General features: G+C 42.6%; 1 protein-coding gene across 2 annotated transcripts in view; it reads left to right on the forward strand.

Moving 5' to 3' along the window:
• The first annotated feature begins 835 nt into the window (after window positions 1–835).
• The window catches only part of AKT1 (AKT serine/threonine kinase 1), a 148808-nt gene continuing 132860 nt past the window's right edge, over window positions 836–16783 (forward strand). The window contains exon 1 of one of the 2 annotated variants that reach the window (XM_056547349.1): window positions 836–1428. The gene's annotated coding sequence lies outside the window, so the exon portion shown is untranslated. The remainder of the gene's footprint in view (window positions 1429–16783) is intronic. The other variant, XM_056547350.1, reaches the window with a different exon arrangement.

Raw genomic sequence — 16783 nt, forward strand, 5'->3', positions numbered from 1 at the left:
TTCACCCGGACCAAAAACCGTGGTAGACCACGGTTTTCTGTCCAGAAAAAAAAAAGTAAAAAAAAGTGTGGTTTGAAAAACGGACACACCCGTATACAATATGGTGCATACGGTTTTAAATGGAAAGTCTATGGCCACGGCTTGCTGTGCGGTTGCATACGTTTTTTTTTTTTTTTTTTAAACGTATCCAAAAACTGTATAGAAAAATTGTGATGTGAACCCACTCTTACCCGCCTACTAGAGATGAGCGAACTTACAGTAAATTCGATTCGTCACGAACTTCTCGGCTCGGCGGTTGCTGACTTTTCCTGCATAAACTAGTTCAGCTTTCCGGTGGGCTGGAAAAGGTGGATACAGTCCTAGGAAAGAGTCTCCTAGGACTGTATCCACCTTTTCCAGCCCACGGGAGCATCTGAAAGCTGAACTAATTTATGCAGGAAAAGTCATCAATTGCCGAGCCGAGAAGTTCGTGACGAATCGAATTTACTGTAAGTTCGCTCATCTCTACCGCCTACAACTATAAAATCCATACCTCAGTGTTTCCCAGCCAGGGTGCCTCCAGCTGTTGCAAAACTACAACTCCCAGCATGCCCGGACAGCCTTTGGCTGTCCGGGCATGCTGGGAGTTGTAGCTTTGCAACAGCTGGAGGCACCCTGGCTGGGAAACACTGCCATACCTATTGAAAAAAATAACTGTACATGACTGCCAGTCTAGAAGCCTCCTCTGCCAGGGTGTTTTCCTCCAGCAGCTGAGAGGTTAAAGCTCACCTGTCTGCTGGGTATACACAAACACACACCAGACTCCTCCCTTGTAGTGCTGTGTGGATTTCCTAGCAGAGAGAGAGAGAGAGAGAGAGAGATAGCTGCAGGCGGTAGGACCCAGTGGTCATCTAGAAGCAGAGGGTGTAAGAGGCACAGAGGGAGACACATAGACACAGAGGCTGGAGAAAGGAAGAGAAGGCAGGAGGAGGATCACTCTATGCTCAGGGAGGAAGAGACATTCTGTGCAACCTGGGAGGAAGAGAAAGACAAGCAGCACAAGTAGGGGTGGCAGCTGGTCCTCTGCACCAAGGATGATTCAGGGCTGAAGACTGCACAGCTGATCCTGCAAGGTGACAGCAGAAAGCAGCAGACCTTCCCATCCCTCCATGCAATCAATGGGCTGAATCTGCAGCAGCAGCAACACTACAACCAGCAGCAGCAGCAGCAGCAGCCCTATCCTTCCCCTCTTCCTCCTCCTCCTCCTCCCACCCTCTCCCCTCTCTCTGTCTGCTCTCTCCTCTCCTCCCCCCTCCTTCCTTCTTTCCTCTCTCCCTTCCCTCTCATGCTCCCCTCGGTGATGGTGAGGCTTCAGCTGGCTGCAATCCACCACTAGGCCCTGTGGCTCTCCTCCTGCAGGCACAGCTCCTATATACCTCTTGCATCCATGTAAGTCAACTGCCTCCCTTGTATGTCTTTATGATGCATGCACACACACCCTGTAGTAGCATCCACACCAGTGCAGGGGCCTTGCTGCAGGACCCCCTCTGATCATACCCATCTTCTGTATATGCCCCTCATTTAGTAGTGCCCCACCCCCCCTGTAGGGTATTAGATTGCTGTTGGATGCTGCAGTCTAGCCATAGGCCTTGTGGATACATTCACATTGTATGTTTGCCCCCCCCCCCCCCCCCCCCCCCTCTCCTCCCTGTCACCCTGACTGCATAGTGAGTGACTGCTGGGGATGGATACATTGTAACTGATTTGTGTTACTATGTGTAGACATTGTGCAGGATGGATTTACTCCTATGTTATTTCCAGGGCAGGGCTGTGGCTGATGCTGTTCTGCATGGAATCAGCAGTCTTGTAGTAGTCTCCCATATACTGCAAATAAATAAATAAATACATAGAATCCTGTGTGTCCCCCATGCACTGTGTATAATACATGACTGTCTTGTGTAAATATACATCTTGTGCTGTTTAGGATGCATTGTCTACAATGTATCCATTGTTCTAGGAGTGCGTAATTTATATTCTCCACTGTTCTGAACCCTTTTTGCAGCCAGTTTAATGCTATCACTTGAATGTACCCCTCCCAGTTATGCCCATTTCCTGCGTACATACTGTAATATGTATGGCTGTACTGGTTTACTGGTTTACCATGACACATCCCACTCTGGCCTCTTCAACCAGCCTGCTATGTGGAGCAGAATCATTGCTTCTGGTACCCAGCTTTCTAGGAATACAGGAGAATAGAAAGAGAAAGGGAACGAATGTTTACCTGCAATGTGTATGTATATTGTGTGTATGTATATTATATTGTGTGTATGTATATTGTGTGTATGTATATTGTGTGTATGTATATTGTGTGTATGTATATATTGTGTGTATGAATATCGTGTGTATGAATTTTGTGTGTGTATGTATGTGTGTATATTGTATGTATGTATATTTGGTGTTATGTGTGTGTGGTTGGAGGTTAGCACCTGTACAATACAACCTGGCGTAAATTTAACCCTGATATTGCCTCTGGATATACATTTGTACAGTGGTCCCTCAAGTTACAATATTAATTTGGTTCCAGGACGACCATTGTATGTTGAGACCAGAACTCTGTGGAAACCTGGTAATTGGTTCTGAAGCCACCAAAATGTCATCCAAAAATAGGAAAAAGTGAGGATTAAAGAAAAATAAGTAGATAACTAATATAGATAAAGCAAATCTTTACATATAAAAGAAAGATCTGCTGTAGATCACTGTCTATGTCAGTGTTTCCCCAGCAAAGAGCCTCCAGCTGTTGCAAAACTACAACTCCCAGCATGCCCGGACAGCCAAAGGCTGTCCGGGCATGCTGGGAGTTGTAGTTTTGCAACAGCTGGGGGCACCCTGCTTGGGAAACACTGGTCCATGTAGAGGACAGGAGTAGAGATGAGCGAACTTACAGTAAATTCGACTCGTCATGAACTTCTCGGCTCGGCAGTTGATGACTTTTCCTGCATAAATTAGTTCAGCTTTCAGGGGCTCTAGTGGGCTGGAAAAGGTGGATACAGTCCTAGGAGAATCTTTCCTAGGACTGTATCCACCTTTTCCAGCCCACCGGGGCACCGGAAAGCTGAACTAATTTATGCAGGAAAAGTCAGCAACCGCCGAGCCGAGAAGTTCGTGACGAATCAAATTTACTGTAAGTTCGCTCATCTCTAGACAGGAGCTTCTTCAGGGTCCTGTACAGTACATGTAATGTCCTAAAAAAAGTAAAATGGAGTCGCCCTTACCTGGTGTCCAAAGGAGCAGGTAACCCTGGTACAGGTAAAGAGTACAGAACATGTAATACCTCCCTGTACTGTAGGGGGTGCTACCAGACATCAGTCAGTGCATACGCTTCAGTAATACAGGTGTTTTACCAGTAAATTGCCCATTCTGATTGGTAGGTTCTTCCGGCCATTGACACGTTGCACAGATCTGGATTGTCCGTAGCATTGTATGTTGAGTCTGGATTCAACTTACAATGGTCCAGAAAAGACTATTGTATGTTGTAACTATTGTATGTAGAGGCCATTGTAGGTTGAAGGATCACTGTACACGTCTGTAGGTGTTCTAATGGGCATTGATGCTATCACAATAGTTATATCTCATTAGTTTGACGTGTGACATTTTGACAGAACGCTGTCAAAACACATTATTAACATCATATTGTTGTAGTGTTTATTGTCTTGTATTTAAAAGAAATACAGGAAGCATGGAAGTAAAGCTTAAAGCAATATAATGTGTTCCTGCTGTTGCAAAACTACAATTCTCATCATGCCCCGACTGCCTGCAGCTGGGAGTTGTAGTCTTAAAAACTGCTCGGTGGCCACAGGTTGGAAACCACTCTACAAAATCCTCTAAAACCACGTGTGCTAAACATATTAAGGGCTTATTTACATGTCATTGTCGTGTTGCAGTTTTTGACACAATTTTGAGAAATCGCAACAAAAATACTGATAGTTCATTGAGAATTAAAATCGTCAATCATCAATGATAATTTTATAAAAGCGGGGATCTACACTCTTTAGTCCAAGGGTGGCTGACACATGCCAGCATTTAGTTGCCTTTGAGTAGCAGTGCAGTTTCAATGACCAAATAATACATTGTATCCCCAGTCTGAAGGACTCCCCCTCTCCTTTGGATAGGTGATAAGATGTCTAGGGGCAGAGTATACTTTTAACCTGTTAAGGACGCAGGGCGTATAGGTACACCCTTCAGTCCCATTACCAGGGTTTGGAGCGTACTCACAAGCTGAGCATGCTTCAAACCTGGTGGGTCAGTAGCCAGAACCTAGGGTTAATGCTGGGCACAGCCAATCGGGCCGATGCCCAGCATTAAAGGGGTTGTGCGCTCCCTGACTTTCGGAGCTCTGCTCACAGCGTCCAGAAGTTCATTACTCCGAACGCTGTGTGTGGGCTTCCGTGTTCACGGCCGCCGGGCGTGACGTCTCGCCCGCCCCCTCGTGACGACTCTCCCGCCTCCTCAACCAAAGTCTATGGGAAGGGGGCGCGACCACTGTCACGCCCCCTTCCCATAGACTTTGGTAGAGGGGGCGGGCGAGACGTCACGAGGTGCCGGGCACTGAAGCCCGCACACAGCGTTCGGAGTAATGAACTTCCGGATGCTGTGAGCGGAGCTCCAAAAATTAGGGCAGCGCACAACCCCTTTAACCCTTAAGATGCCGTGATCAAAGACTCTTCTAAGACGAAAGTAAATTGATCCCGGCAGCTCAGTGGAGCCGTGAAACCGCGATGCAGGCTGGAGCAGCAGAGCACCCATAACACTGATCGATGCTATGCTATGGCATAGCATTGAACAGTATATGCAATCATTGCAAGATTGCATGGTATAGCTCCCTATGGGGACTGAAAAAAAAGTGTTAAAAAAAAGCTTATAAAAGTGAATTGACCCCTTCCTAATAAGTTTAACCCCCACCCTCCTTTTCCCATTTTTTTCAAATAAAATTATGTAATAAAAAATGATTATATGTGGTTCCGCGTAAATGTCCAAACTATTAAAAAAATAAATTAGCTAAACCACACTGTTGATGACGTACACGTAAAAAAAACTGACACATATAATTGAATTGACCCCTTCCTAATAAGTTTAACCCCCACCCCCCTTTTCCCATTTTTTCAAATAAAATAATGTAATAAAAATAATTATGTGGTTCCGCGTAAATGTCCGAACTATTAAAATAAAAGGTTATCTAAGCCGCACTGTTTATGGCGTACACGTAAAAAAATATCAAAGTCCAAAATTGTGCAATTTTGGTCACTTTGTATACCATAAATTTTTTTTTATAAAAAGCGATCAAAAAGTCCCATCAAAACACGCGGAAAAATAAAGAAGTTATAGAGGTCAGAGGATGACACTTTTAAACATACTAATTTTGGTGCATGTAGTTATAATTTTATTTAAGTAGTAAAATAAAATAAAACCTACATAAAATGGGTATCTTTGTAACTGTATGGACCTAGAGAATAAAGAGAACGTGTAATTTTTGCCAAAAAAGTGCACTGTGTAGAAATGGAAGCTCTAAAAATGTACAAAATAGCGGGGTCTTTTTTTATATTTCACCCCACAAATACGTTATTTTTCATTGTTTTTTTTTTGTCGCAGATTTTTATAAGTTATGTCATTACAAAGTACAATTGGTGATGCAAAAAATAAGCCCTTATATGGGTCTGTAGGTGTAAAATTGAAAGTGATTTTTAGAAAGGGAGAAGCAAAAAGCTAAATTGGATGGGTCCTTAAGGGGTATTCCAATAATTTTTTTTTTATTTGACTATGCTACAAGGGCTGTAAAGTTAGTGTAGTTTATAATATAGTGTCTGTACCTGCGTGTGACGGGTTTTCTCACAATTCTTCTATGATTTTCACCCCAATATTTATTTTTACCAGCATACAAAATGACTGCTGTCAGGTTGCAATGCGTCCGAGACCTGATTCATTAGTCAGCTGATGACAGGGAGCCTGTCTGCTTCAATGTGTGGAGCGATCACTTGGTGGGAAAAAGATCAATCAGCAACTAATGCAACAGCTGTAGGCACCCTGATTGAAAACCACAGGTCTTTTGAATGGATGCAGCTCATTTATGTTTCAATGGGTGGGGTGGCTGATGTGTGGGAGGGAGGAAAATTGAATTTTGGGACTTGTAGGCAAAAGAAGAAAATTCAAAAAGGTAATGATGGTAATCTCACAACATAGCCATTTAGTCCGAAGACAAGTGCAGATCCTTCCTAAGTATGTCCATTAGTCTGCCAGGTACGTACTAAAATCACCTTATGGTGGATAACCCCTTTTAAGGCCAAAAAGGTCTGAGTCCTTAAGGGGTTAAAGGGGTATTCCGGCCAAAGACATCTTATCCCCTATGCACAGGATAGAGGATAAGATGTCTGATCGTGATGGGCCTTCAGTTGGGGGCCCCCCGCGATCTCTTTGCAGCCCCCACATTCTATGCCGTGCTGCTGCTCCGGCCTCGGAGACCTCTGTGTTTCTGGGACTTGAGACCTGACGTGACCTCACACCACGCCCCCTCCCCCCCATGACGTCACATCACCCCCCCCCCCCCCTCCATTCATGTCATCATAGGATGCGGATGCTGCATGGAGATCGTTGGGGGTCCCAGCGGCTGGCCCCTCACGATCAGACATCTTATCCCCTATCCTTTGGAGAGGAGATAAGATGTCTTTGGCCAGAATACCACTTTAGGGTACTAACATAAAACTTTAGGATTTTATTTATTTATTTATTTTTTTATGCTAGTGACTTAAAAAGTTTATTCCAAATAGGGAGAAAAACTAAATTATCGTAATTGAATTAATATCACATTACTTTTTCTTCTATTTTAATATTAACTTTTGGGGGGGGGGAAAGTTGCTTACATTTTTAGTTTGCTATATAACCAAAGCCTTTTATAATAATGCTTATTTTATTATTTTTTTTTTTCCTTTTACTAACTTTTTCCCCCCAAGGCAAAAAAACTGAAAGTAGTCAAGTGAGTGATGACTAACATGTAAAATATTTGCTTGTTGAAATTAGAAACATAAATGACTGGTTTGATTGTAATGATTAAAAAGAAAGAGAAAAAAAAGTCCTTGATGGTAGATACAACTTTCTAGGACAGTACCTGCAGGTCCAGACTCTATTTATCTACCTACACATATTATTATTATTATTATTAGATTATTTTCTAGATCAGTCTGTAGTTCTCCAGCTTTCTAGAAACGACAGCGCCTCACATTCCCTGACAGCTGCAGGCATCCTGGGAGTTGTCCCCCAGCTTTCCCGGACTCCAGAATAGCAGACCTGCCAATTTCTGTAATAATGCATCCTCCGCCCATATGTATCACGGTATAACTATACAGATTGTTGAATTATCGTCTAGTCTACAACTATTACAAAAGGTAGACTAGTTGTAGTGTCAAACCACGTAATGTGACCTGTAACCTGCATATATTGGTTACAACAGTGTTTTTCAACCAGTGCGCCTCCAGCTGTTGCAAAACTACAAAGGCTGTCCGGGCATGCTGGAAGTTGTAGTTTTGAAACAGCTGGAGACACACTGGTTGGGAAAACACTGGGTTACAAAGCTACTACTGGCCTTTTGTTTAAAGGGAACTAATCAGCAGATTTTAGCATATGTAACACTTGTCATTATATATGCTAAAATCTGTATCTTCAACATCCCCAGTTTTTGTCCCAATGATGGTGAAGATAAAAAGTTTTACAAAGTCCGCTACCGGCCACACTGTAAGTAATCCCCTGGGCGGGGACTTATACTTACCCGGTCCCGCTCCCCTCTTCTTGATTGATGTCCCGCCTCATCGCTTTCTCCTTAGGGTATTCCAGGAAAACACTTATTTTATTTTTTATTTTATTTTTTTTATATCAACTGGCTCCAGAAAGTTAAACAGATTTGTAAATGACTTCTATTAAAAAATCTTAATCCTTCCAATAATTATCAGCTGTTGAAGTTGAGTTGTTGTGTTCAGTCTGGCAACAGTGCTCTCTGCTGACATCTCTGCTTGTCTCGGGAACTGCACAGAGTAGAAGAGGTTTGCTATGGGGATTTGCTTCTACTCTGGACAGTTCCTGAGACAAGTGTCATCAGAGAGCACTTAGACAGAAAAGAACAACTCAACTTCATCAGCTCATAAGTACTGAAAGGATTAAGAGTTTTTTTAATAGAAGTAATTTACAAATCTGTTTAACTTTCTGAAACCAGTTGATAAATATAAAAAATAAAAAAATTTTTTTTCCTGGATAACCCCTTTAAGCAGACAGAACAGAGTGGTGACGCGAGCTGTCAATCAAAACGAGGAGGCGGGACCACGGCCAGAGCGACAGGACCCGGTAAGTATAACTCTCCGCTCAGGGGACTACATAATGTTAGATCTTCAACATCTCTGAGGGCCAAAATGTCCCCCGTGGATGGTGAGGATACAGATTTTAGCATATTTAACACATTGTTAAGCGTGTTAAATGCTAAAATCTGCTGATTGGTTCCCTTTAACAGACAGTTGCTCATAGCAGCCAATCAGATTGCAGCTTTCCAGGCAGGTTTAGAGTATAAAATGTAAATTGTTTTGTTGTTGTTGTTGCTAGGGGCAACTGCAACACTTGTAGTTTGCAATTATTTTTGTATATATGTCTTTTTCTAAGGAGCATAATATACTGTAAACACATTTTTGCTTCACTGCAAGTCTAAATAACCAAACAAATAGAGCTGTAGCCTGAAACAGATTTGTATAATAAGCCAATGTGACCGTATATCGCCGCCGCCCTGGACTGTCTTATGAAATTGAAGCTACCCACTTGGCATTTACCATAATGCTTCTTCTCGTTACGATAACAGGCATAGGAATAGTTGATTGAAATTGGAGCAAAAAAAGACCTTGCTTCTTGAGGCCTCCAAACGTCATGGTGTCAGCATGTCAATTTATACATGGTGCCAAGGTAACCATACACAAAAATAACATGTTGGATCACTTCCATCATTCAATCGTAGAGCAAGTAAAGGGGGTATTCCAGGAAAAAACTTTTTTATTTTATTTATTTTTTTTATTTTTAGAGCAACGGGCTCCAGCGAGTTAAACAGATGATTTGTAAATTACTTCAATTAAAAAATCTTAATCCTTCCAATAGTTATCAGCTGCTGTTCTGTTCTTTTCTGTCTGGCAACCGTGTTCTCTGCTGACATCTCAGCTTGTCTCGGGAACTGCACAGAGTAGAAGAGGTTTGCTATGGGGATTTGCTTCTACTCTGGACAGTTTCCGAGACAGGTGTCATCAGAGAAAACTTAGAAAAGAAAAACTCAACTTCAGCAGCTTATAAGTACTGGAAGGATTAAGATTTTTTAATAGAAGTAATTTACAACTCTGTTTAACTTTAAGGAGCCAGTTGATACATGTGAAAAAAAAATAATAATAATAATTTTCCTGGATAACCCCTATTAAAGCCGTATTCTGTATAATCCATTTGGCTTGTGACTGTTTGTTTGTGACGGTAGGCTTGCATTGCGGGGCGGAGCGTGACGTCACACGCCGCCCGCCCTGTAGTCGCCGGTAATCAGTCCCGGAGCGAACACTCTCTGATTACAAACTGATTACAAACGGGGCGCCGTGTGCATGATCCCGGGGGTCCCCAGCGGCGGGACTCCCGCGATCAGGCATCTTATCCCCTATCCTTTGGATAGGGGATAAGATGTTTAAGCACCGGAGAACCCCTTTAAGTGTACCTGTTATTTGAAAAACTTTTGAAGTATCATAAAGTAGTCAGACCCTGGCTGATCACAAGAAGGAGCTGGGAGAAGTCCATGGAAGTCCTATGGTGCCATCTAGACTTCATACACACAGAGCAGGAGCATGCCTTGATATGTCATTGGTTGGAGTCTGTACACTCGGGGAGATTTATCAAACCCTGTGTAGAGGAAATGTGGTGCAGTTGCCCATGACAACCAATCAGATCGCTTCTTTCATTTTTAAAGTCCTGTGAAAAATGAAAGAAGTGATCTGATCTTAGGAAAGTACGTGTTGTCTCAGTCTCCATGTACCTTGTAAATACTTATGTGGTACTTTCACTGAGACTGAGAGACTATCTGAAACCTGTTTATAGAGAATTGTGACACACTTTTGGCAGGCTGTAAACTTTTATCAGGGACATGAAATCAACCTACCCCTCCTTCAGACCGAGGGTTGTCTCAAAGTGTTTTCTATCTGTAGCTGAAGCCGAAAGTCAGTGGAATAACAGGGTTACGTACCAGGCACTTGCTTGTGATCTCACTGCTAAATTCCAGGCGCTGTTGCAGACATTGTTACATAACATGCAGTTCTCAGCTTTCTTATCTAAGAAAGTGGCTGAAAGATGGTATCCTCCTTTCCAACTGAAACAAAGTCCTAAAACATTGGGGCACCCGCCTCGCCGCATTGTTATGATAGAGGTGAGTGTGATTGTCGGACCTCACTCCACATATATAGCTTCTCAAGATTAATCAACCTAAAATTGACCTGAGGAAGAGAGTAGCATTGCTCTCGAAACACGTTATCTGCTGTTTTTTTAAGGTATTGAATCCATTCCTGGAATGATTCATGTGTGGACCTTTCTGCTAACGCTGATACAAATGCATCTTCTTTTCTTTCATCTATAGCAGCGGTCTCTAGAGATGAGCGAACTTACAGTAAATTCGATTCGTCACGAACTTCTCGGCTCGACAGTTGAAGACTTATCCTGCATAAATTAGTTCAGCTTTCAGGTGCTCCGGTGGGCTGGAAAAGGTGGATACAGTCCTAGGAGACTCTTTCCTAGGAATGTATCCACCTTTTCCAGCCCACCGGAGCACCTGAAGGCTGAACTAATTTACGCAGGATAAGTCATCAACTGCCGAGCTGAGAAGCTTGTGACGAATCGAATTTACTGTAAGTTCGCTCATCTCTAGACACAATTTCTATAGGTAAATCTCGTTTCCTGTAGAAGAGGTACAAGGAACACTACGTCTCAATCCTCATAGGTGAAGGTTCACAGCTTTCTATTAACCTTATAATACAGGTACACATGGGAAACCCTAATGTTCTTCAGATTGTACAGGATGAAGCTGCAGTCAATCATGAATTTTTAATGTAGAGAGAAGAAAAAGGATATGGACATATGCCTTATGTGCTCTAGGATGGATTGATAGAAAGGTTTGTGTCTTTTTGTAATGTCCCTCTTGCTAGGTGGCCCTGGAACTGGTGAGCACTGTCATTTGGCTCCTATTGTCCAGTCAGCGGTGTCTAGTGTTCTACTTAGAGATGAGCGAACTTACAGTAAATTCGATTCGTCACGAACTTCTCGGCTCGACAGTTGATGGCTTATCCTGCGTAAATTAGTTAAGCCTTCAGGTGCTCCGGTGGGCTGGAAAAGGTGGATACATTCCTAGGAAAGAGTCTCCTAGGACTGTATCCACCTTTTCCAGCCCATCGGAGCACCTGGAAGCGGAACTAATTTATGCAGGAAAAGTCATCAACTGCCGAGCCGAGAAGTTCGTGACGAATCAAATTTACTGTAAGTTCGCTCATCTCTAGTTCTACTGATGCTGCTGATCAGCTGAGGGTTGCTGCCTGTGCCATAGGTCTGCTATTGTAACGGCTGTGGTAAAGTTACGCTTCCTTGTGCGGTATAGTCCAGGTTTGTAGCTTCAGGCCCTGGCACACCCTCTATTATACCAATGTACGTATCTGGTGCATCTAAGCACTTTTCAAGCAGCCAAAGCTGGGATGGTAAATAATAAGGATATGACCGTAAAATTGCACTGTTGACGTTAATCTTGGCGACTTCTTTTTGACCCTAAAGTTCCCGAAAGGCCTAGCAGGTATAGAATTATAAAGATTATTTTGGTTATTACTTGTTAACGTGGAGACCTATCAACAATAACAGGGGTGTAAATAAGCCCATGGCTAGTTAGCACTTGTCACCCGGGTTCCGGGCATACTTACCTATTTATTTATTTTTAATAGTCCTTTCCATTGCTGGAATATAAACCTATTTGTTATTAAGCAAATTAGGCTGAAGAGCCAGTGGGCTTTCCCCAAACATGGCAAGAGCTTATGTCCAGCCCAAATGAAAAAAGTTCACCGTAATCATGATGGCTAGCCCAATCTAGCCATTGGCTTATATGCGCCTAATTTTTATTCTAAGGGTTCATGCACACCACGTTTTTGCAATACAGTTCCCGTATCAGGGTTTTGATGAAAAACGGATTCCTCAAAACCTGACTAAACTGCATCAACACGTGTGTAAAATTTTTTACCCGTATACGGTTGAAAACCGTATACAGTTTGAAAAATGATGTGAGGTTGCATCCGTTTTTTAAGAAAAAAGTATACGTTTTTAACTTTTCACTCCATTTTGAATAAAGTTTCACTTGTTTGATTGAAATTCCAAGAAAAAAACTGTGCTAAGTAAAAAACCGGATGGTGAAAACCGGATGGAACTGGACGCACATACAGTTCTGTACGGTTCCCATTGACTCCCATGTAAAAAAAAAAAAAATAAATAAAAATAAAAGTATACGGTTTAATACAGTTTTTCACCTGGACCAAAAAATGTGGTAGCCTACGGTTTTTGGTACGGGTAAAAAACCGGACACAACCGTATAAGACGCAAAACGGACTAAACCGGATGATGCGTTTGACATACGGTTTACAATGTTAAGTCAATGCATACGGTTTTCTATACAGTTCCATACGGTTTTTTTGAAACCGTATATGGGAACTGTATAGCAAAAACGTGGTGTGCATGCACCCTAACAGGTCCATTTAAGGGGTTACCTGCTTTTATCTGGTTGAGAGGGTTCTGATTAGCCATAGAATAACTCTTCTTTTGCTGGAACTACCTCAACCCCCCACAATTGATTGGCAGGGCTTGTTGAAACTGGATATACTGCCATATGAATGTCTTGTGACAAATAATTTTGCTTTTATTACTGCAATCTCTATTCTGTGATGCATGCTCTTCTCAAATATGACTTCAGAGCTATACAGATATGCCTTTCAGGACTCCAGTAGAGCTGTCTGACTGCCCCAGTGGTGGCTTTTGTAGCATAGATGACTAAAGACTATATTGAGGATGCGAAGTTTGCCTTATGTTGGTAATTTTAATGTTCACTTTTGGTTCCTCTAAGTGGTATAGAAGAGTTTTTGCTCTGTCCTTGTGGTTATATATAAAGGCAAACCTGCCCGGTGGCTTCTGCTGTCCTTATGATATGAAGTACAGGGGTTTATTATTCCCATTGTAGAATAATATGGCCCTCAGCCACAAGATGTGACTTCACATCCTGCATGGGACTCGACTTTCATTGTAAGGAAATACATTGTGTGTGAAATTTAAAGTTCACTGAGAGAACACTATAACTTTAATAAGGTCATATAAAAACGCTTGCAGAAAACAATCATTGATCCGAATGAAAAAAAAAAAAATGGCCTCATCAGTCCAAAAGAACGTGCAGGCCACCAAGGATACCAATGTTTCATCTGAAACACAAAATACATACCACCGTATGGAGCAAGATGAGGAAAAAAAGTATTGAATACAATAATCGTATTGGGAAGGAGCAGGGAAATAGGGGAGGGTGGGGAAACTAGGGAAATGGGGAGGGACTTGTGAATGTACGGCCCCTACCTCTAATAACCTAAAGTCTGGATCCTGACCAACCCATGATCCGAGACAGTGTGTGGCCTGTTAAATTAAAAGCCACATTAGACTGGTAGTATGATTTATTAAGGGGGAGGGGTACTGTGGGCATCCTTCTCATCTGTTGGTCAGAGCAAAGAGCCAACAACAAAAAGTGACACTTGCCTGGACTTTAGCACCTTTTTATATTCATTTGCATGGACAGCATGTAAATCTAGTCTCCTTTTATGTTTATAAATACATAGTAACGTAGTTAAGAAGGTTGAAAAAAGCCCTTAGTCCATCAAGTTCAACCTATATCCCTAATGAGACCCTACTCAGTTGATCCAGGGGAAGGCAAAAAACCCTCATACTAGAGGTAAAAATTCCTTCCTGACTCCAAATATGGCATCAGAATAAATCTCTGGATCAATGTTCTGTCCCTATAAATCTAGTATCTATAACCTGTAATGTTATCACTCTCCAAAAAATGCATCCAGACCCCTTTAGAGTTCCCCATAACCACCTCCTCAGGGAGAGAATTCCACAGTCTTACTGCTCTTACAGTAAAGAACCCCCGTCTGTGCTGGTGTAGAAACCTTCTTTCCTCAAGATGTAGAGGATGCCCCCTTGTTATAGATACAGTCCTGGGTATAAATAGATCATGGGAGAGATCTCTGTACTGTCCCCTGGTTTTCTGGCACCAATTGATTTGAATTTTTTTTTTCCACCAGAGTATCCCTTTAAATACAGGTGTAATTTACTTCTATTACCTAGCTACACCTCACCTCTACAGTGAAATAAGGACTTGAGGACTTGCCTTACAGCGTTCCTGGGTGTGGGTCCTTTGCTTAAAAACACGACATAATGGTGCACAAAGGTAATAGAAGCATATTGCACAGTATTATAACTTTGCATCATGAGCTCAAAGGTAAAAAAAAAAAATGAAATCATGACCAATATGTCATTTTCTAATTTATTTTAACATTGTACATTTAGGTAGGAAAGTTAGTTTTCATATAGGGGAAACTAACTGCCCTATCCTATAACATTATAGGAGCTAAGCTCTTAAAGGGGTTCTCCGGTGCTTACACATCTTATCCCCTATCCAAAGGATAGGGGATAAGATGCCTGATCGCGGGAGTCCCGCACCTGGGGACGCCCGCGATCATGCACGCAGCACCCCGTTAGTAATCAGTCTCCGGAGCGTGTTCGCTTCGGGTCTGATTAAGGTCGACCGCAGGGCCGGCAGTGTGTGACATCACACCCCCGCCCCCATGTGACGTCACCCTCCGCCCCTCAATGCAAGCCTACGGGAGCGGGCGTGATCACGCCCCCTCCCGTAGGCTTGCATTGAGGGGCGGAGCGTGGCGTCACACGAGGGCGGGGGCGTGGCGTCACACGCCACCGGCCCTGTGGTCGACCTTAATCAGACCCGGAGCGAACATGCTCCGGAGACTGGTTACTAACGGGGTGCCGCGTGCATGATCGCGGGCGTCCTCAGCTGGGGGACTCCCGCAATCAGGCATCTTATCTCCTATCCTTTGGATAGGGGATAAGATGTGTAAGCACCGGAGTACCCCTTTTTAAAGGTGTTTCTCTTTGAGAACAGACTGTATTATGGAGGCAAGGCTGCTGGTGGGCTTTATAACCACATCTTAATATGTGAGGGTAGTGGTGGGAAGGTGTGGGCACAAATCCATATGTGATGAAAAATACTCTTGACTGTCATTTCAATAAACTTCAGAAACTTGGTTGAAACTTCTTAGTGTTGGATCTGGTTGCTTAGACTCCTAATGATTTTAACAAAATCTGAGATGTGCTCATTCAGCTATCATAGACATTTCTTGGAGATTCTGGAGAACTTTGTTACATAAAAAATTTAAAACTGGTCATACGCATACCATAGCTATTGACCAAACCCTAGTACAGCTGACGACTGTCTCCCAAATCCTTCCATACAATGGTGGGGCTGGACTTCAGTCAGTCCCATTAACCCCTTAAGGACCCAGCCAATTTTCACCTTAAGGACCCGGCCATTTTTTGCATATCTGACTACTGTCACTTTAAACATTAATATCTCTGGGATGCTTTTACCTTTCATTCTGATTCCGAGATTGTTTTTTCGTGACATATTCTACTTTATGTTAGTGGTAAAATTTTGTCGATACTTGCATAGTTTCTTGGTGAAATATTCCCAAATTTGATGAAAAATTTGGAAATGTTGCATTGTTTATTTGAAACTCTCTGCTTATAAGGAAAATGGATATTCCAAATGGGTGTATTGATTCACATTATACAATATGTCTACTTTATGTTGGCATCATAAAGTTGACATGGTTTTTACTTTTGGAAGACATCAGAGGGCTTCAAAGTTCAGCAGCAGTTTTCCAGTTTTTCACAAAATGTTCTAAATCTAAATTTTTCAAGGACCAGTTGAGTTTTGAAGTGGATTTGAAGGGCCTTCATATTAGAAATACCCCATAAATGATCTCATTATAAAAACTGTACCCCCCAAAATAGTCAAAATGACATTCAAAAAGTTTGTTAAAGTTTGTTGTTTAGGTGTTTCACAGGAATAGCAGCAAATTGAAGGATAAAATTCAAAATCTTCATTTTTTACACTCTCATGTTCTTGTAGACCCAGTCTTTGCATTTTTACAAGGGGTAATGGAGGCATTTCCGAATGGCCTTGAACCGCTTCCGTGTCATGGCCATACTGTAAAGCGGGGTCTGGTAGGGGACATCCCCACTCCATTACTGCCTGACACTGGGTTTTTTGACCAGGCCCATATGCAGCACGAGGCCCCAAAATGTCCTCATTTCGTCTGCAAGGACGGTGTACCATTCATTTGACCTAGCCAAAAACGAATCGGGGTGGAGCGTACAGATCCGTCTGCTCCACAATTAGATTGACAAAGCTATCACTGAAAAAATAACTAAAAATAGTCAATTTCCATGTATCCAGCAGTGTCAGTCCGGATTCCTGAGTCACCAACAAACTCAGAAATCCGTGGATGATAACCCTCTGGGGGTCTCCAGACAGGTTCACTGAAAGGGAGCTCCGGTAAAATTGTCTGCGGGGGGGGGGGTGGGGGGGGGGTCGGACTAGTGCCAGCCACTGGGTCAC

This window comes from Hyla sarda, chromosome 11 (assembly GCF_029499605.1).
Source record: "Hyla sarda isolate aHylSar1 chromosome 11, aHylSar1.hap1, whole genome shotgun sequence".
Taxonomy (NCBI): Eukaryota; Metazoa; Chordata; class Amphibia; order Anura; family Hylidae; genus Hyla; species Hyla sarda.